At 52.4% G+C, this 19,778-nt stretch overlaps 1 protein-coding gene across 1 annotated transcript in view; it reads left to right on the top strand.

The window, feature by feature from the left end:
* The first annotated feature begins 3,092 nt into the window (after positions 1–3,092).
* Tcf20 (transcription factor 20) overlaps positions 3,093–19,778 on the top strand; it is a 190,175-nt gene continuing 173,489 nt past the window's right edge. Inside the window, exon 1 of the mRNA XM_052748464.1 lies at positions 3,093–3,221. The gene's annotated coding sequence lies outside the window, so the exon portion shown is untranslated. The remainder of the gene's footprint in view (positions 3,222–19,778) is intronic.

Here is a 19,778-nt window from a genome sequence, read left to right as displayed (position 1 = left end):
GAAGAGGCCGTGAGATGAGCAAAGTGGATAGGGGGAGTAGAAGAAGCTCCACGGTGGGTCTGAGGATGGAGAAAGGGGCCATGACCAGGGAAGGGGACTCTCAAAAGTGAAAAGGACCGTGAAATGGGTTCCCCTTAAAGTCTCAAGAGGAGTATGGCTGTGCACACCACTTGGTTTCTTTGCATTAATGTTGCTTTGGATTTCACCCCCCAAACCGTAAAAGAATGTGTGTTGCTTTAAGCCATTTTGTGGTAACTGGTCACAACAGCCACGGAAAGCAAATGCGCTTTCTCTTCTGGTTGGAGCTCCTCAGCTCTTCTCTCCCCATGGCTGATGGCCTGCCTGGCTCCACTACCTAGGGAGGCTCCCTACTAGCTCTGGCTTTGGAACCCATCTTTGCCACCGCCTCTGCTCTCTCCGACCTTGGGCCTCTTCTCTTCCTCCCTCCCTCCCTCACCAGTTGCTTAAAGACAGACATCACCTGCGGAACATCACAGACAGGGAAACTGAGACATGGCGGGGAACGGCTAAATGCCCAAGTCCTCCCAGGTGGAGAAGAAAGGAAGGCACCCCCGCTGAAGCAAACCCCCGGATGCCAACCCCGGCACCCATCTGAGCTCCCAGAGATTTGGACTCTCCCAGGAGGGCCTGGGCTTTGGGGAAACCTGGGAGCAAATTCCAAACCAATAAGAGCAAATAAATGAGGGGTGATTACTGACAATAGGAGAGGGGACACAGCGGGGTGCCTCCAAATAGCATCTCTTCCACTGCGGTTTAAGTGCTTTATAGGTCATTAACTACTTGACAGGGAGAGCCTGACACTTAAAGCAACGAATCTGGCGCCTCTGCCAGGGAAAATCAATCAGAAATGAAGACGGAGCATCCGCAGCCTTAAGATGTACTGGGTGGGCAAACGGGAGTCGATTTGTCCATAATTTTAAAGGCCTCTCCATTGTGTAAATTGAGGCACACTGGTATTTGAGGGCATTTATAAACCTGGAACTAGGAGTTTAGAAATACTTAACCTTCCCCTTGGCGAGCTCCCCCCTCATCATTAATGAAATATTTCACAGATGTGGAAATGCACAGAGACAAGCATAAACATTTAGGCTCACCGCCCGACTGTGTCAAATAAACATTTCAGCTACGGTAGCATCATCCACTTCTAAAATATACCACTTGTTTTCCTTCCTGACTTGCTAGCTCCACCTTCTCAGGGAGACAGACCTAAGCCGACCACCCATCCCTGCCCAAGACATCATTCCCACCTCCGAAACAGGAGTGCAATTACTGCCTCTTTAATTAACTTGGCGATTAATCACCAGCTGCTTGTGAAATAGCTTTAATTGTCCTTGTCCATCTTTGGTTGGGGTGGGGGTAGGGAGGAGGCAGTAGGGGGTGGGTGGAAGGATGGGCCAGTGGGGTGTGGGGGGGCCTTCTCAGAGCACCACACTGCACACATGGTACAGTTGTTTGGAAGGTCTGAGAAGCCCTGGTATTCAGAGGGCTGCCTCTCTTCTGGGCTCTGGGTAGGCAGCAGCCACCAGGTGCCAGGATCAGAAATGAGCTGGAGGTAAAACTCAAGAGAGAGCATTGGGCAGCTTGGAAGGGAATCTGTCCGCTGCAGCTTCAGAGCTTCTGGTTCTGCTTGCTGTTCATGGATCCAAAGGAACCTGGGGAGTTGAAAGATATAAATGGTCCTGGTTTGGAAATTGGGTCTTCATAGATATAACTGACCTAAGATGAGGTTACACTGGATTAGGGTGGGCCCTAAATCCAACAACTTGTGTCCTTATAAGAAGGCCACGTGGAGTCACAGACACAAGAAGAATTGATCAGTCACGAAGCCAGCCTTTCTGCATGCCCGACTCTGGCTTCACACTATACAGGAAACGGGCTCCCCCAGAGCATTTTTCTGGTCCATTAACCCACCACGATCCAACTCCAGGAGCAGCTCCTACACACTCCTTTGTCAGGGAAAGCCTTTCCCAATCTCTTCTCAGAAACCACTCCTCAATCAAAAAGACCTTTCAGGGTTTCTCCAAGGACATTCTCACCAAAGATCAGCACCCAGGCTCAAGCCATTTGTCCATGGTTTGATCATTCTTATGGCTTCCCCTTGGCACACAGGCACCATGCCCGAACTGTCAGAGATTAACAGCGCAGACTGGGTTGAGCAGGTAGGTTCCCAGCAGAAAAGGACTCAGCAGTTACTAGGATGTTAGCATGGAGGCAGGAGCTACATCATTTGGCTGCCAAGAGCAGCGCCAGCGACAGTGCATACTCATAGTGTAACCCACTTCCTGCTCTAGCCCAACCCTCGACACACGAGAAGCAGGTTCTGATACCCCACAAGGCATTGCTGTCTACAAAGCTGGAGCCTACATATAACCCTATGGGTAACCACAATCCGCCTGTCATTCCCTCGTGGGTGACTGCATTTCTCTATACTGCCGTTCCCCCCCAAGACTGTTACCAGCACTAAAGATAGCTCCAAAAACTCATGTGCACGTTTTCTATTAATGTAATCAACGAATGTGTTTGGTACACCTACTATGAGGCAGGCACTGGGGATACACACTGCTGGGCAGTAGAAACCTCGAGTCCCGACCTCAAGGAACCATTTGGTAGGGAAGGACAAAGAAATGCAGTTGTCATTCGGGGCGGGATTAAGCGTTATGACTGGGAGCACGGAGGCAGAGAGGAAAAGGCTGTAGAGTTCAGGAGGGACCCACAGAGCAGCAGCCGCCTCAGGGAAGAAAAAGGCAAAGAATAAAATCTACACACCACCACCACCTCTGAGCCTTCTTCGTTTCATCCAATTAGGCATCAGCATCGCAGGCTGGCCGACCAATCATGAGCTGGAACAGGAGCCTTGGTCGCAGGCCACGGTTTCCAGGCGGAGGGAGGTCCGGGGCAGGAGACTCCGCCTCGCCCGCCCAGGCCACGCCCTCTCTCCGCCTAGGGCCACGCCCCCCCGCGGCCAGCTGCGTCTGTTTGGAGTCGCGCGGCCAGCCGCGGTTGGGGCTGAGTATTGTCCTAAAAGGCAAAAAAAGAAAAAAAAAAACAAAAAAAACCAAAACCAAAAAACAGAAGGGGCTAGGGGCAAAAAGCCACGTGGCTTCAGGAGGATTACAAGATTTCCTTTCGCCAATGACAAGATTGCAAAATGTGTGAACCAGACGCCACAGCCAGGACAGGAGCGTGAGCACGCGGGCAAGGTAGGCACTAGGATGAGGCACCGGGTGAACCTTGAGGGGATCGCTCATGTGCTGGGCGGTGTAGACCCGGAGACTGCCGAAGCGGCGGTGTAGACGCAACCGACCCAAGGGCCCCGAGGCGGTGTAGACGAGCGCAGGTGGTGCGGAGGAGGCGCCGGGGAGATCTGGAGCGGGGCCAGAGTGATCCCCAAGGCTGAGGTTCGCAGGGGCTGGAGAGTGTGTGGAGATGCGGACCTGGGACTCAGGGGACCTCCGGCGATCCGCGAGCAGGAGAGGCTGTGGCCGCGCGCTGGTGGTCTGTGGCGCCGCAGAGCCGCGGGCAGGTGGAGACGCCGCTGGAAAGTTTGCTGGAGTGCACTGAGCAGCTCGCGGCTGGGAAGGGGCAGCTCGCACACACGCACAAACCCCCGGGCGTCCCCAGGGGAGCAGGCTCTCCGTCACAGCCCAGCTGCCTTGCCCCAGCGAAGGCGACTTGTGCGGGAAGGAGCCCTAAGCCTCAGGTTCAGCGGTCACCTTTCTCCCAAGGCAGCAAGACCAGGGCAGGAGACGCGTAGATGCCGCCGATCTGCCTTTTGGTGCACGTCGGCTGCATCCAAAGTGTCTCCGTCTCTCCCGTGAGGAATCTGAGGGCAAAGAGGATAACTTGGTGTCCCATCACGCTCTGGGATTTGGAAGACAGGACCGACACCATGTGTTCTGGCTGCTTTTCTCTTTCCACCCAGCTTCAGTGGCTTTTTTTTTTTTGGAGGGGAGGGGGAGTGGGGCGATGAAGATGAGATAGAGGGATGGCGTTTGAGTTGGGACTCATGGATTTGCTTGTCATTGCTTCTGTCGCTCCAGGTGGCCCTGTAGCCTGGATAAAGGGAAGAAAGGAGGCGGGAGGCTAGTAGCAGAAAGTTCTGGCAGGGAACGTAATGTTTATCTTATTCTTCCCCAAAGGTGTCATGCCTGGGGCAGACTAAACGGGGCAGGGGATTAGTGCCAACTCTCCAATAAGGGAGGGCGGAAGGGAGCCTGCTGGAGAGGAGATACCGACTTGTCTAGGGTGATTTGGGGGAGGGGGCGGGGCTCAGGTCCATTTCCTATCACCTTCTTCTGAACCCTTTGTCCCTATGGGACCTTTGCATGTATTGGTTAGTCGTCTTTCAAAAAGGGTTTATTGCTAGGCGTGGTGGCGCACGTCTTTAATCCCAGCACTCAGGAGGCAGAGGCAGGCGGATCTCTGTGAGTTCGAGGCCAGCCTGGTCTACAAAGCAAGTTCCAGGAAAGGCACAAAGCTACACAGAGAAACCCTGTCTCGAACCCCCCCCCCCCAAAAAAAAAAACAGGTTTATTGCCAGCTGTGGTGGCACATGTTTTTAATAATAGCATTCAAGAGACAGAGGCAGGCAGATCTCTGTGAACTTGAGGCCAACCTGGTCTATAGAGGGAGTTTCAGGATAGCTAGGGATGCATAGGGAGAACATGGCTCCAAAACCACTATATATTGTTTTAATTTGTGTGTGTGTGTGTGTGTGTGTGTGTGTGTGTGTGTGTGTGTGTGGCCCCGAGCAGGCACGTACCTTTATGAGTTTATGTGCACCATGTGCAAGCAGGTGACCATAGAGGCCAGAGGGTATCGGGTCTCCTAGAATGGGAGTTACAGGACATTGTGAGCCACTTGATGTGGGTGCTGGGAAGTGAACCTAGGCTGCCTTCTTCTTCCTTTTCCTCTTCCTCCTCCTCCTCCTCCCCTTTTTCTTCCTCTTCCTCCTCTTCCTCTTCTTCTTCTTCACCCTTGCTGGGATTGAACTCAGGTCCTTGGGCTTGGCTCCAAACACTCTTACCTGCTGAACCATCCTGACAGCCCCGTTTATTCTGTTGATTAAAACAAAATGACAGACTAAAAACCTCTGAACTGTAAGCCAGCCTCCATTAAAATGTTTTCCTTTGGAAGAGTTGCCGCGGTCATGGTGTCTCTTCACAGCACCAGAAACCCTAAGACATCAAGTGTTGACATCCAACATATCTTTCAAGGGAGCAGGAGGGTAATTGTACTGGCTGGTTTTGTCTGTCAACTTGACACAAGTTAGAGTCACCAGAGAGGAAGGAGCCTCATTTAGGAAATGCCTCCACGAGATCCAGCTGTAAGGAATTTTCTCAATTAGTGAACAATGGAGGGGGGGATAGCTCATGGTGGGTGGTGCCCTCCCTGGGCTGGTGGTCCTGGGTTCTGTAAGAAAACAGGCTGAGAATGGGGGGGGAGCAAGCTAGTAAGCTGCACCCCTCCATGGCCTCTGTATCAGCTCCTGCCTCCAGTTCCTGCCTGCTTGAGTTCCTGTTCTGACTTCCTCCAATGATGGACTATGATCTGGAAGTGTAAGCAAATAAACCCTTTCCTCCCCCCCCCCCAAAAAAAAAAAAAAAAAAAACCAAAACGAAACATCTACCATGGCCTAGGCGCAGGGCAACGGAGCAGCGACGAAGACAGATCTAGTCTCATGCCTCACAAGGATCCAGAGCGGTGCAGGGACACAGTGACAGACAGTCAGGAGGGGACCCAGGGAGGGGAGGCAGCTTGGGTGGCTGTCAAAGGGGGCCTCTCTGTGGGCCTGACAGTAAGAGGTGCCAGTGCTCACTCCTGTCTATCCTAGGCCCCAGGACCGTTGTCACTGCCTCCAGGAAGGCTTCTCTGACTGGATAGTTCATGCTGGGAGACTCCTGTAATCTGAGATGACTCCCCATATAGACAATATGGCTGACGTTTGTCATCGCCATTAAGCGGAAGTGGGGTGATGGAAGAAGCCAGGTCTCTACTGGGTGGAGACAAAGCGGCGAGTGGGCAGCTAAACTTTCCCGAGGAAAGTGGGACTGTTCAGCCAGCCGAGTGTGCAGGAATTTTTCTCCTCTCTCCTTTCCCCTGGCTGAAGGCCTGGGCTCCACCACCCCCACATCAAGTTCACAGAAACAAAGTAAAAGAAGCCGGAAGACCTGGTGAGGGAAAGTGCAGGGAGAAGCAGGCACAGATCGCCCATAGCAGCACCAAGGCTGAGGCAGGGCTGAGGCACCTCACCAGGGGAGGTCCAGGAGAGCTCCTGTCCCAGGCCCTGGGCTCAGGCGAGCCCCTCCTTGGCTCCTGCTTCCTGTGTGCGGTTTCCTTTAGCACTATTCTGAGAGAAGGTAGTGACCAGTGAGGGCCCCAGCACGCTAGGTTACAGGGCCACAAGGACTATGTGGACAGGAACCCAAAGAGCTTCTTTTACCCAGAGTCAGACCCCTAGAGAAGGCTGCTTAAGTGATCCATAGATCACTGAAACTCTTGGCTGGGAAGTAAGAATCCTGCTTAGAGGAACTGGCTGTGATTTGATTTTTTTCATGGCTCCTGTGCCCAGCAGACCTGTATTCTTGGCACTGTCCCCATGGCAGGTCGTCGGATTCTTGCAGCTGTCCAATGAAGCTTTTCCTGGGCTCTCCCTCCAGCCCACCCCACTTCAGGGGTTTGAGCAGGCATGCATGGCTAGAGAGCCCATCTACATACTTTATTCAGGCTCTGCCAGGGACAGCATCAAAGCAGGCTCCCACCCTTCTCCCTGGCCAGCCAGCCCTCCTGCCTGGATTAGCTTTAAAAAAAAAAAAATTAATTTGCAGTGATTTACTCCCTTCTGTTCTGTGAGGATCACCAGCATTTTTAAACGTGTATTTAAATCACATTCACTGCTCCCAGCTAAACCTCAACTACTTCCTCCTGCCCAGCAGCGAGCACTGGATTCAGCATCAGAAGTTCAGGCCAAGTTCTGTTAATGAGGAGCTGTGTAACCTTGGGCAAATGACTTAACCTCTCTCTGCTCCTCTACTGGTTCTCGCAGACACAGAGGTTAATGGTAATCCCCCTCCCCCCCAAAGGCTGTTGTGAGGATTAAATTAGATAGCACTCAGGAAGGGCTATGTAGTAGCAGACCTGTGGTTTCTCTTCTTCGGTATTGGCTGTCCCCTTAATTAACTGGGTGACCTTGGGCAGGCCACTCAACCTCCATTTCCTCATCTGCAAAACATACGGGCTGTTATAGCCGGGCACGGAGCCCCCACCCCATCCCTGAGCCTCAACTGGCTTCCTTCTGCCTTCTGCCAGCCACTGTCCCCTCGGCCACCCCTTTGGCTTGTCATCTGAGGATTTGGGTTTAATTGGAGTTGTGCCCCTCCACAGCTGCCTCTCCTCAGCCTCTCTGTGGAAGTCCCTGGGCTGTAGCCCTGAGGGGCCTGCAGTTCCTGGCTCATTTACAGAGGCAATTAGCCATGATGTCACAGGTCTGGGAGGTGGCCTCAGTGGGGCACGTGGCCAGGCCACCAGGAGGCCACGACCTGCCCTGTCTGAGGCCTGAGGGGTCCCCCGCTGCAGTGATGGGGAGGCAGTTTCCTTGGCCAAGCCGATTCTGTTCCCATATTTTATGACTCCTGGAAGCCCTAGTCGGAGTGTAAATTAGTTCTACCCTGTGCTTTTGTTGGCAACTGTCGGTGCCTTGAAAGCAAGGGGCTTTGTCAGGAAGAACAAAGCTGTGCGTGTGTTTTTCTGATTTGGGGGAGGTGTGCTCCTGGGGGAGGCCCCTCTTTTCTCGGTGTCAGCCTGAGTCTTGTTCACAGCCTCGCTGGTTTTGTTTTGGGTTTTAAGTCCTATGGCTTAAGAGTCACATATGGTGCGTGTGTGCGTGCGTGCATATGTGTGTGTGTGTGTGTGTGTGTGTGTGTGTGTGTGTGTGTGTGTGTGTTGGCTGAGGGATCCCCCCCCCCCCCTTTTTGGCTTACACGGTGTACTCTCTGGAAGCTAATTCCAAGGACTGAACTTTTCAAATCACAGCTTCAACAGCTTTTCAAAACCTGGACCTGGTTACCCCTACCATCCATGGGAAAAGATTTTGATGAAAAAAAAAATCCCACCCCTGAGAGTGGGTGATGGGAGGATCCAGGATGCGCAGCTCCTGGCAGTGAGAACTCACTGCAGACCTGAGGTCAAAGCCGAAATGCCGAGGGCCTCCCGGGAGGGTACATGGTCTGTTCCTTGCCAGACATCTGGATATTGAAGGAAACATCTGGGTGGCTGGGCTTTTCAGGTTCTGTCTGACATTTAATATCACAAACATCGAGCTTGCCTCCCCCCTCCCCAGCCAGACTCCTCCAAACACACCATCCCCCCCACCCCCCACCCCCACTCCCCTTCTTGACGGGTAAGAAACATCCATTCTTTCCAATTCCCCAGCGTTTTCTCCCTACCGGAAATCTGATGGGCTTATGACATCATGGCTGGCTGCTGAGCGATGGAGTGGATGCCACAAAGAAATCCGACATATCCGATGGATTCAGAAATCACTTTCCCTCCTGCGGCTGGAGGAACAGGCGTGTGCAGTCAGGAGAACCTGAGCTTTGTTTGAAAAATTATTAAGAGAAAAACAAAACCCCAAACAAAACAACAACAACAACACAACCAAGCCAAGTCTTACCCGACATTAAAGGCAATTTTCTTAAAGACAAGCAAAGCGTTTGGCCATCGTCCTCTTTTAATAAAATTGCTGGGTTTTATGAGACGAAGTGGCTAATAAATCGGGCCCACAGCCTCCTGTGAGTTTCTGTTGACTGTGTGTCCTGGTTCACCAATAAAGGGGTGACTAGAAATGCCTTCTCTCTCTTCGTTATTAAAATGAGATAGCTTTTTTGGGAGGGGCAATAAAATTCACAAGGTAAATAGCTGGTTTATGTTTTTCTAAGAATCCATTTTTATGGCGTGACCTCGGACCTGCCCCTATCTGCACACACTGAAGTCCCCTCGGCGGGTTCCCTGGCCCTGGAGCCCCGAGAAGGTCACGGGTCTACTTTACTGTCCCAGCTGGGCTCAAGGGGAGAACAATGGGTCAGCGGGGCAGGGCAGGACGGCAGCAGGGCATTTCTTGGAATGAAACACTTCTTTGAAATCGGAGTCAGGTAGAGAACAGAGGTAGAGGGACCTGTGGCTGGAACCTGAGGGCCACCTGGCAGGGCATCCATTGTCTTCCCCCTCCAAAGGGAGGAAAAAAAGCAGAAAAAGCTCCAGACTGAGGGGTCTAGGAATGTACTTGACCCCTGAAGCAGGCTCAGATTAAGGAAGTTCAAGAGAATGTGCTGTGCCTGGCAAATTCCCAACTCAGGCTTTTGACATCCGAGACCTGCACTGGTGTCTCAGATGAGGACAAGCTTTGGGGTTCAGGGTAAGTGTCTCTTCCTCCTGGTTTCTTTCTCTGTAAGTGGAGTTGGGGGTGGATGCATTGACCCTGCTCTGCCACCTGGAATAGTCTCAGTACTTGATACCTGGCAGGGGGAACCAGCCACTCTCATGGGCAGAGACCAGACTCAGCTAAAGAGGCCAATGTAGAGCCCAGGTCTACTGTCTGGGCTTCCATCCCAGCGCTGCCTCCTGCTAGCGACATGATGCTGTGGATCTGTGCCTTATTTTCCTCCTTTGCCAAATCCGAACAGTCATAGAATCCACCTCAGTCATGGGAGTACTGGGAAAATGACGTCAGAGCCCAGGGAAGTAGCCAGTGCTCAGCACGCGTTAGCTAGCAATCCTGACATATTCCCCTGAGCCCAGCAGGCAGGCACTCAGAAGGCCTGGAGTGGGAAAGCCCTGTCAAACCAGGCGGAGATGAGAGATGAGAACCTCTCACCTCTGTGTACAGAACTTCCCTTGGTTCCCCACTGCTCAAAGGGAATAAACTCCCCATCATTAGCTGGGCTTCCAGGTGCCTTCTCCGGGCAAGGCTGCCTGTACTGTGCCTCCTCTTCCCATGTCTTTCTTGCCTGGTAGTCCTGTTTCACTCCTTCAGGGTCTTCCTGCTTCCTTCTCACGCCCTGGAGCCCGTCTTCACGGTCACCAAAGCTTAAGTAGGAGCTTTCACTCTTCTGCCCGGAGCCTGTAATGGCTCTGACTTACTCAAGGTCAGAGTCAAGTCCTGCCTGTCGCTTCTTGCCCCCGGCCCCCCACCCCACACACCGGGCACTCACTCACTGACCTTGTCAATGTCCTGTGAATCTTCTCACCTCAGGACTTTTGCTCTCCCTGTTCCTTCTCCCCAGGACACCCTTCCCTCTGATGCGGCATCTCTCACTCTTTTACTTCCTTGAGAGCTCTGACCACAGAGAGACCTTCCCATCCTACCCCTCCGCATCCTTTTCTGCTCCATCGCTCTTTATAGCACTTATTAGCACTTGACCTCTCCATGCGGTAGTGTGTTTGTTCCTACGTGCACCAGCGTCAGAGCAGGGCTCTGCCTGGTCCTCACTGCTGTATCCTTCGTCCCAGACCCAGGGCTCCGTAAACACGGCTTTCAAAAAAGTTATCGTTGCCGGGGATGGTGGTGCACACCTTTAATCCCAGAACTTGGGAGGCAGAGCCGGGCAGATCTCTGTGAGTTGAAGGCCAGCCTGGTCTGCAGAGTGAGTTCTGGAATAGTGAAGGCTATCTATCTATCTATCCATCTATCTATCTATCTATCTATCTATCTATCTATCTATCTATCTATCTATCATCTATCTATCCATCTATCTATCTATCTATCTATCTATCTATCTATCTATCTATCTATCTATCTATCTATCTTGTGGTGTGTGCGTATATGCTTAGGTTAGAGGACAACTCTTGGGACTCAGCTCTCTCCTTCTTCCTCTCTGTGGGTTCCATGGATTGAACCCAAGTCATGAGGCTTACTCAGCAAGGCCTTCATCTACCAAGGCATCTTGCTGACCCCATAAACATTTCTTGAGTGGTAGAATAGGGAGATGGATGGAGGTGCTACAAGGGTGTCAGATGTTAGACAGCTGGTTTATACTGGTTTCCATGCTGGGTGCTGTATGATACCCATATACACCCTACTCTCTGGGCCTCCCCAAAGCAGGGGTAGTGAAGAGCAGTGCCTAGGAAATACCTAGCCAATTGGAGGGCACTTCCTAAGAATCAGGTTTATTCGAGGTTTTCCTGACAGGTGAAGAGGAGCCACTGAGGACCTGGAGGCAGAAGGACTGTGAAGGGCTGAGAGTGGGCTGGGAAAAGAGGGCCTGACAGGATCCGGGCCGCTGGAGAACAGGGCAGATGTTCAGGCTGGGGTTACGGTGTAAGCGAAGGAAGGCTCCAAGGAGGGAAAATTCGTGTTGTCTTGGTGGCTTCACTTTCTCTCTCTGAGGCTCAGTTTCCTCATCTGTGAGCTCCCGACTATGTGCTTTTCCTACCACAACGCTGTCCTGCCTCCCAGAGGCTGGCATGGTGGAGGTTAGAGGCAGCTGTGGAAGCAGGGTGCTGAGGACTGGCCTTTTCCGCAGCCGAGGCTCTTCCATGCTTCTCTCAGCAAGTAGAGCCGTCACTGAGAGGAGGGTAGCCTGGCAGTTGCCAGTGGGGCCCATCCCTGAGGTGGACTGGCCTATGCCTTTGAGGGTTCCCTGCTTAGGTCTCATGCTTCTGAGCCCCATGGCTCTGATAGACAAGCTTTTCCTGGAGAAGTCAAGGCTCAGAACAGAGAGATGACTGACAGCTATATTTACCACAGAGCTGAGAAGTGGCAGATGAAGGGCTTGACTCAGACATTTCTGGCCCAGTGCCCTGCTGCCCTTAGCAAGGCTGAGACTTAGCAGGGGTGTGTTAGCACAGGCCTGTCATCCCTCCCAGCCTTCCGGAGGCCAAGGCTGGAGGATCAGGAGTTCAAGGACAGTCTCAACTACACAGATGGGCCAAGTGAACTTGTCTGGCCAGGTCTGGGAAAGCCCGGATAGTACAGGTTAGACACCTGCTCCCGGTCCCCCTTGGCAAGGTTGTCCTCATCACAGTTACGGGTTTTTTTGTTTCCAAGTGCATTGGGTCTCTGGAAAACCCCCAAGCCTTTCCCCAATGGGTGAAGATGCTCTTGCAATGTTCCATTAACTCCCTTAAGGTCCCACAACTGCTTCAGGCAGTATGGGCTGTGCTGCTCTTGTTTTGCAGTTGGGAGAAACCAAGCCTTGTAGAGAGCAGTTACCTGAGGGAAGCACCCAAGCCAGGGTGCCTTGGGAACAAAGGAGCAGACTCTATGTGCAGCCTAAAGCTGGCATTTGGACATAGTGCGGGCATGGGGTGGGGGATCAGAGACCAGCTTCAGCCCATGCCTGAGCACAGCTTTCTTTTGGGGTCTGCCCCTCAAAGGGGGGTTTGGCAGTTATGATCCCCTGTCCTCTGCTGTCAGAGAGGGGAGATAGACAGGCCCTCACACTGACACTCCAGCCTCCTTTGACTTTCTAAGCCTCAGCTCTCATATCTGTGAGGTAGTTATAGCCATCAGGGCAGCCAGCTCCTCTGCCCCACAGGTGGTGCTCAGTAAGCGCCCCTCCTGGACCTCTAAACGTCCCCTGTAACAGGCTGAGTGGGAGCAACCTCACAGATTGGCTCCTGCAGAGCACCCATTTAGGCCCTACTGCCTCTTAGACTTTAGAGGTGAATGTCCAGACCATAGACATCTGCATCTGAGACTTACCTGGTACCTGGGCTGGCCCATGGCAGCCACAGTGAGTAGCCAGGAACTCCAGCATGAGCCTGAGGAAGGCAGGGCTTAGCAGCAGGCATTGGCCTCTGACTCTGTGGGAGGTAGGACTCACAGAATAACCTCAAAGCCAGAGCCCTGCCTTTCACAGTTTCCTAGCTGGAAGCTATGGCCAGCGGGCCGTGCGCTGGGGGAACGCTCATTCCCACAAACTGTGTCATGTTTCTCTAGGCATTTGTTGGGCACCTTTCTGTGACAGGGACTTTATACCTACTAAAATACATTTTTTAATGTTTAAATTTTATTATTACTGTGTGTTTGTGCGTGTGTGCACCAGCATATGCATTTGTGCGTGCACAGCACAGTGTGCACTTGGAGGTCAGAGGACAAGTTTTAGGAGCCTGCCCCCCCCTTCTACCTTTAGATGGGAGCTGGAGACCGGAAGTCAAGTCACCAGGCTTGCAGGCAAGCACCTTTACTCACTGAGCCATCTGGCCAGATCTTGAATATTGCTTTTTCAAGACAGGGTCTTTCTGTGTATCACTGGCTGTCCGGGAATACTCTCTGTAGACCAGGCTGGCCTCAGACTCAAAGATCCGTCTGCCTCTGCCTCCTGAGTGCTGGGATTAAAGGCGTGCGCCACCACCGCCTGGCAAACATTTGTGCTGGCTAGGCAAACACTCGACCTACTGAGCCACATTGTTAGTCGAATAATTCTCGAGGTATGACCTCAATACATGAGATAGAAAGCCAAGGTTTGGGACGAAAGAGAAACTTGGCTGGAGTAACAGCAGAGCCAGGGTTTCAGTTCATAGCTGGGGGACTCCAAAGCCAGTAACACTCTTGGTCTCCTGGGCAGGGCAGTGGACAGAGAACAGGCTTTGGAGCCCTGAGGTATGATGCTGGAATTCCATTCCTGACTCTGTTCTTTGCCCATTCTGTTTCCACTACTTATGATGCTTTTTTTAAAAACAAACAAACAAAACCATGTACATATGGGTGTCATTTTGAGTGGAGGTCAGAGGACACCTTTTGAGAGTAGGTTCTCTTCTACCTTGTTGAGCTTGCTGAGGCAGGGTCTCTCATTTCTTCTGCTCTGTGCACTCCAGGCAATTCTTCTGCCCCAGTCTCCTGACTCACCACGGGAATGCCTGCCGAGATTCACAGGGCACACCACTGTGTCTGGCTTGTTATGTGGGTCCCAGTGCGGATTGTCGTGCTTAAGCGACCAGCACTTTTACCTGGAGCCATCCCCCTCGGTTCTTACCCTGGCTGACTCAGTCTAGCTTCCCTGTCTCTCAGGCTCAAGTCTCTCCTCTGAGGCCTGTGAATGGGAATCCAGCAGGTCTGTTGTCGCCAAGTCTGGAGAGAGCTGGGGCACAATGCAAGGGGGGACGCCAGGGACGCCAGAGGAGAAGCAGAGCTGATGGACAACAGCAGCTCAACCCACAGGACTCTCCAGGGGATAAAATGAGATGGCCACTTCTAAAGCAGCAAGCCACAATGCCTCAGAGAACCAGCCAGCCAGGACCCGCGCTGTCATGCACATCATTATTGTGATGTGTGAATCCCAGGGGGTGGTGGGAGGCAGGAACTTGGGGCTTGGTGGTGCCTCTAGAATGAACATTCAGCCCTTCTAATAAAATCAATAATAATCTAAATAGAGCATTCAGTGGGTGATCATAGCTAATTCTGACTGCCTTGAAACATGGACATTTATTAGACCCCCTTTGCAGAAGCTACAAGTGAGGCTTTGTGAGAAGTGGCTGCCTGTCAGCAGAGTACTTGCATGATGGGAGTGGGGAATCCTGATCCTGGCCTGTTGTGCTCCTCTCTGATGGTCCAGACACACCGCTTTGCTCCCTCCCGGTGCCCCTTCACATTCCCAGGCCACTCCTTGAGGTGCTAGGGAGACAGGGTGTGACCTGTCAGTGATTTCATGAGTCCCAGACCCTGTAATGTGCACACACACGTGAGTGTGCACACAGGTGCACACGTGCTCCCGACTCCACAGCTGCTGCGTTCCTCTGGGTCTACAGAGGCGTGTCTGACTGTCTGAACACCTTCACTACTGTGAGCCTGCAGAAGTCTCTGCTCTGTTACGGGGGGGCCTGTCACTCTCATTGAACTTTTGGTCTTACTCATATGGTTGTCAGCACCCAGCAGTGCGGTGGGCTGAGAAAGCCCCACCCATCCAGTGAGCTGGCACAGTGAACTGGCAGAGGGACAACCAGCCTTGTCGTTGGGTATTGTCCACAGTGGTACCCGGGGACAGGGCCAGCTCACGCCCTCTAAGTTCATGGCAACCCATGTCTTTCCGTTTGTTCCTCATTCTTTCAGCACCCTCCCATCCCTCCCACCCACTCCTGGAGCTCCTGGAGGAAAATGAACCAAGAGGATGGAAGGCAGAGAGGAGGAGGAGAGATGTAGTGGAGGGGGAGGAGAGTGCAGCATGGAGGGGGAGATGCAGCATGGAGGGGGAGAGATGCAGCATAGAGGGAGGAGAGATGCAACATGGAGGGGAAGATGCAGCGTGGGAGGAGGGGAGATGCAGCATGGGGGGAGGAGAGATGCAGCATGGGGGGAGGAGAGATGCAGCATGGGGGGAGAGATGCAGAATGGGGAGAGGAGAGATGCAACATGGGGGGAGGAGAAATGCAGCATGGGAGGAAAGATACAGAATGGGGGGAGGAGAGATGCAGCATGGGAGAGGGGAGATGCAGCATAGGGGAGGAGAGATACAGCATGGGGGGAGGAGAGATGCAGCATGGGGGGAGGAGAGATGCAGCATGGGGGGAGAAGAGATGCAGCATGGGGGGAGGAGAGATGCAGCATGGGGGGAGGAGAGATGCAGCATGGGGGGAGGAGAGATGCAGCATGGGGGAGAGATGCAGAATGGGGGAAGGAGAGATGCAGCATAGGGGGAGGAGAGATGCAGCATGGGGGAGGGGAGATGCAGCATGGGGGAGGGGAGATGCAGCATGGGGGAGGGGAGATGCAACATGGGTGGGGAGAGATGCAGCATAAGGGGGAGGGGAAATGCAGCATAGGGGGAGGGAGATGCAGCATGGGGGAAGATGCAGCATGGGTGGAGAGACGCAGCATGGGCCTCTGGGTGCATCCTGAGGAGCCGGTGGCTGGGGTTCGCCCAGGCCAGCTTGGGAGGGTGCTGCTAGAGTGACTCCAGACTGGATCGTCTGCCATTGAACTCAGCTCACCCAGAGACCACCTGGGGTTGTGCTGCCGTCAGTGTCTAAGAGACGGCAGGTAACCCTTGGGTGGGGGCAGTTCCCCAGGGGATAGGACCAGGAGAGACCAGAGATCCAGGTGATCATGGGACAGGTTGAGTTAAGCGGGGGCTCAGGGTAGCCCAGCCCCATCCAGAAGCAAGCCTGAACCCTTGGGGAGGTTTATTTACGCAATCATTTATTCACTCCTCCATCCATTCTACATAGAGATCCACCCACCTCTGACCCCCTAGTGCTGGGACTAAAGGCTTGGGCCACCACACCTGGTCCATTCTAAATTCGTTTTGGAGTACCTCATCAGTGTCCTGCAGGCCCCAGTTCATCCTGGACACATAGAGGCAGATGATGTCAAAACCCTTCCTCACGGACATTCTAAGGGAGATAGACTAAAAAAAGGAAAAGAAAAAAATCCCACCAAAAACAGGGGAAAAAAATCCAACATAATAAGTAAGGAACATATGTTGTTATCAAGAGTGTTAAGTGCCAGAGAGAAAAATAAAGCAGAGAAGGGAAATGGGTGGATAGTTTGTTTTTCATTTATAAATAGGTGTCCAAGGAAGGTCTGGTTGCGAAAGTGCCATCTGAGCAAAGATGGAGGGAGGTGGCACCTCTGCAAGCAGAGCCCTTCCAGGCAGAGATTAAAGCCAAGAGCCGAAGCCCAGAGAGGGATCTGGCCTGGCACAGTCAAGAGGCGGTGAAGCGCTGGCCTGGCAGGAGCCAGGTGGTAGCTGATGAGCTCCAGGAGGAAGTGGGGCCAGATGGTGAGGCCCCTGGATGTACCATTTGGGAGGATCCCACTGGCTGCTGAGGTAGACAGGATTTGGGGAGGGGCAAGGCAGAAGCAGGGAGCTGAGGCATCTGCAGAAGAGAATCTAACAGGCTCTCCCTGCTGAATGATGGAGAGCAGCAAGGGCATTGGGGTTGCCAAGAAGTCTGGTCGAACCCTAAGGGAGGCTGGAGACCTAAGGATGGGCTGGGACAAGGAGCTGCAGGGCATAGGGAATGACTGTGGCCCCAGCCATCCACGAGAAGAGGCAGGCTCTAGCATGGCAGTCCAGGGTAGATGACAGCTGGGGGGGTCTCTGTTTCTGTACCTCAGAAGTTCCTGGGGCCCATTCCTGGAGATCCTTGTTCTGCTGTGGATGGAGGGTGAGCTTATATGGATATTCTCTTTCCTCCCTCTCAATGTGTCCCTCCTTTTCCCAGCCTCTCACCCATCTTGTTCCACCTCAGCACCCAGCTTCCCATGAACTCCACAGACTAGGTCCTTGCTCTCCTGCAATTGACAGTCATGTATCTGGGCCCAAAGTCAGGGTGAGGACCGGACAGGGCCTCTCTGGGGACCAGGAAGATCAGGCCTGAGGAGAGGTGGGGGAGGTGGGGGATCTGGCCGATGGAGAAAGTGTGTCTAGTCTCCCATATGGAAGTGTCTGCTGTCTGATGGCTGCTACTACGTTGCTCTAGGGCGGTGGCTTGAAGGGGCAGTGGCGGAGCCTGACCAGGCCACAAAGCTGGATCCTGAGGACCCTGGGAGTAAAATTGAAATTCGAGGACCACATTTTTTTTTTTTTTTTTCAAGACAGGGTTTCTCTGTGTAGCTTTGCGCCTTTCCTGGATCTCACTCTGTAGACCAGGCTGGCCTCGAACTCACAGAGATCCGCCTGGCTCTGCCTCCCGAGTGCTGGGATTAAAGGCGTGCGCCACCACCGCCCGGCAGAGGACCACATTCTTAAGACTTCACTGAAGGCGGGCAGTGGTGGCACACACCTTTAATCCCAGCACTCGGGAGGCAGAGGCAGGCAGATCTCTGAGTTCGAGGCCAGCCTGGTCTACAGAGTGAGATCCAGGACAAGCTCCAAAAGCTACACAGAGAAATCTTGTCTCAACCGCCCCCAAAACAAAACCAAACCAAACCAAAAAAACCTTCATTGAAATACAATTTACATATGACAATGCTTTTTTCTTTTTTCTGTTTTTTTCTTTAATAATTTTATATACATTCCATCATATTGTTACTGTGATGACATCACATTCTTTGACAATTATATCCACAGATACAATTAGCTCAGGCTGGTCTTGAATTCAAAATCCTTGCCTCAGTCTCCCAAGTGCTGGGATTACAGATGTGTACCAACACTTCTGGCTCCACACTTTAAAGCGTGTGATTGTGGCAGAGTTGTACAACCACCAGTACTGTTTACTTCCAGAATATTTTAATCATCCTCCCCCATCCCCCAAGAAACTCTGACCTGTCATTCCTGTTCCTTCCTTACCTAGCTCCTGGCCTGGCCACCACTAACGTAATAATTTACTTTCTGTCTCCACACATGTGGAGGCCAGGGATTGGCATCAAGTGTCTTCCTCAATAGCACTCCATCTTTAAAAAGAAAGTAAGTATGCATTTGTATGTGCAGGTGCATGCACGCCAGGATGCATATGTGAAGCTTGGGGGAGGACCCTGGGTGCTGGTCTTCATCTCTCAATTTATCCAAACAGGCTCTCTTGTTGTTGGCCACTGTGTAGGCCAGGCTAGCTGGCCTGGCAGCTTCTAGAGGGTCCTCCTGACTCCGCCTCCCATCTCATCACAGGAGAGCAGGGATTTCAGATGCATGCTGCTGCAGGATGCACTGGGGTTTTGAATTCAAGTCATCACGCTTATGGGGCAAGGGTTTTACCTCCTGAGCCATCTCTCCACAGGATCTCACAGTGTGGTCCTGGCTGCCTTCAACACCTGATCCCACTGTCCTGAGTGCTGGGGTGGCAAATGTGTGCTGCCGTGCCTCAATTTAGTTTTACTTCTTTTGGGTGTATGTGGCTAGGTGTGGGGTAGTTAGGGGATACAGTGTACTGTTCCCACACCGTTTTTACACTCCCGGCATCAATCACAGATTCTGGTTTCTCCCCATGTCCGCCAGCACTTTTTTTTTTTTTTTTTTTTTTTTTTTTTTTCCTGAGACAGGGTTTCTCTGTGTAGCTCTGGCTGTCCTGGAACTTTCTCTGTAGATCAGGCTGGCTTAGAACTCACAGAGTGCTGGGATTAAAGGTGTGGGTCACCACCACCCGGCAAACAGCACTTATTATTTCCTTTCTTTTTAAAAAAATAATTTATATTATGCACGTTGATATTTTGCCTGAATGTCTGAAAGTACGAGGGTGTCAGATACCCCTGGAACTAGACTTACAGACTGTTGTGAGCTGCCATGTAGGTGCTGGGAATTGAACTGGGGTCCTCTGGAAGAGCAGCCAGTGCTCTTAACCCCTGGGCCATCTCTCCAACCCCTCCCATCTCGATAACAGCCATCCCAGTGGGTACGAAACAATGTTTCTTTGTGTTTTGACCAATCACTAATGATGTTAATTGGCTATGTATATATCTTCTTTTTTTTTTTTTTTTTTTAAAAATCAGTGTCATGTAGCCCAGGCTGGCCTCAAACTTGTTATGTAGCTAAGGATGACGTTGAATTTTTGTTTAAAACTTCTTACTACACTTACTGTTGTGCCTATGTGTGTGGGTGCTACAACCTCCTGTGTGGGGATCAGAGGCCGACTTGAGCGCACAGGACTTGGTTCTCGTTTTCTACCACGTGGGCCTAGGAGTTTGGACCCAGATTGTCAGGCTCGTTACCCAAGGAACCACCTCGCCGTGACTTTCAGTCCTCCTGTTTCCACTTCCTGAGTGCCAGGATTACAGGGGTGCCCCACACTCCTACGGACCCCACCCAGGGCTTTGCACACGTCAGGCCAACACTTTACCTTCTGAGCTGTTGGAGGCCCCCATTTGTGTTTCCCCTTTGGAAAAGTAT

This window comes from Peromyscus californicus, unplaced genomic scaffold, assembly GCF_007827085.1.
Source record: "Peromyscus californicus insignis strain IS unplaced genomic scaffold, ASM782708v3 Scaffold_20__1_contigs__length_68692818, whole genome shotgun sequence".
Classification (NCBI taxonomy): domain Eukaryota; kingdom Metazoa; phylum Chordata; class Mammalia; order Rodentia; family Cricetidae; genus Peromyscus; species Peromyscus californicus.
Note: the sequence above shows the minus strand (reverse complement) of the source record. Positions and strands in the feature narration are given on the sequence as shown.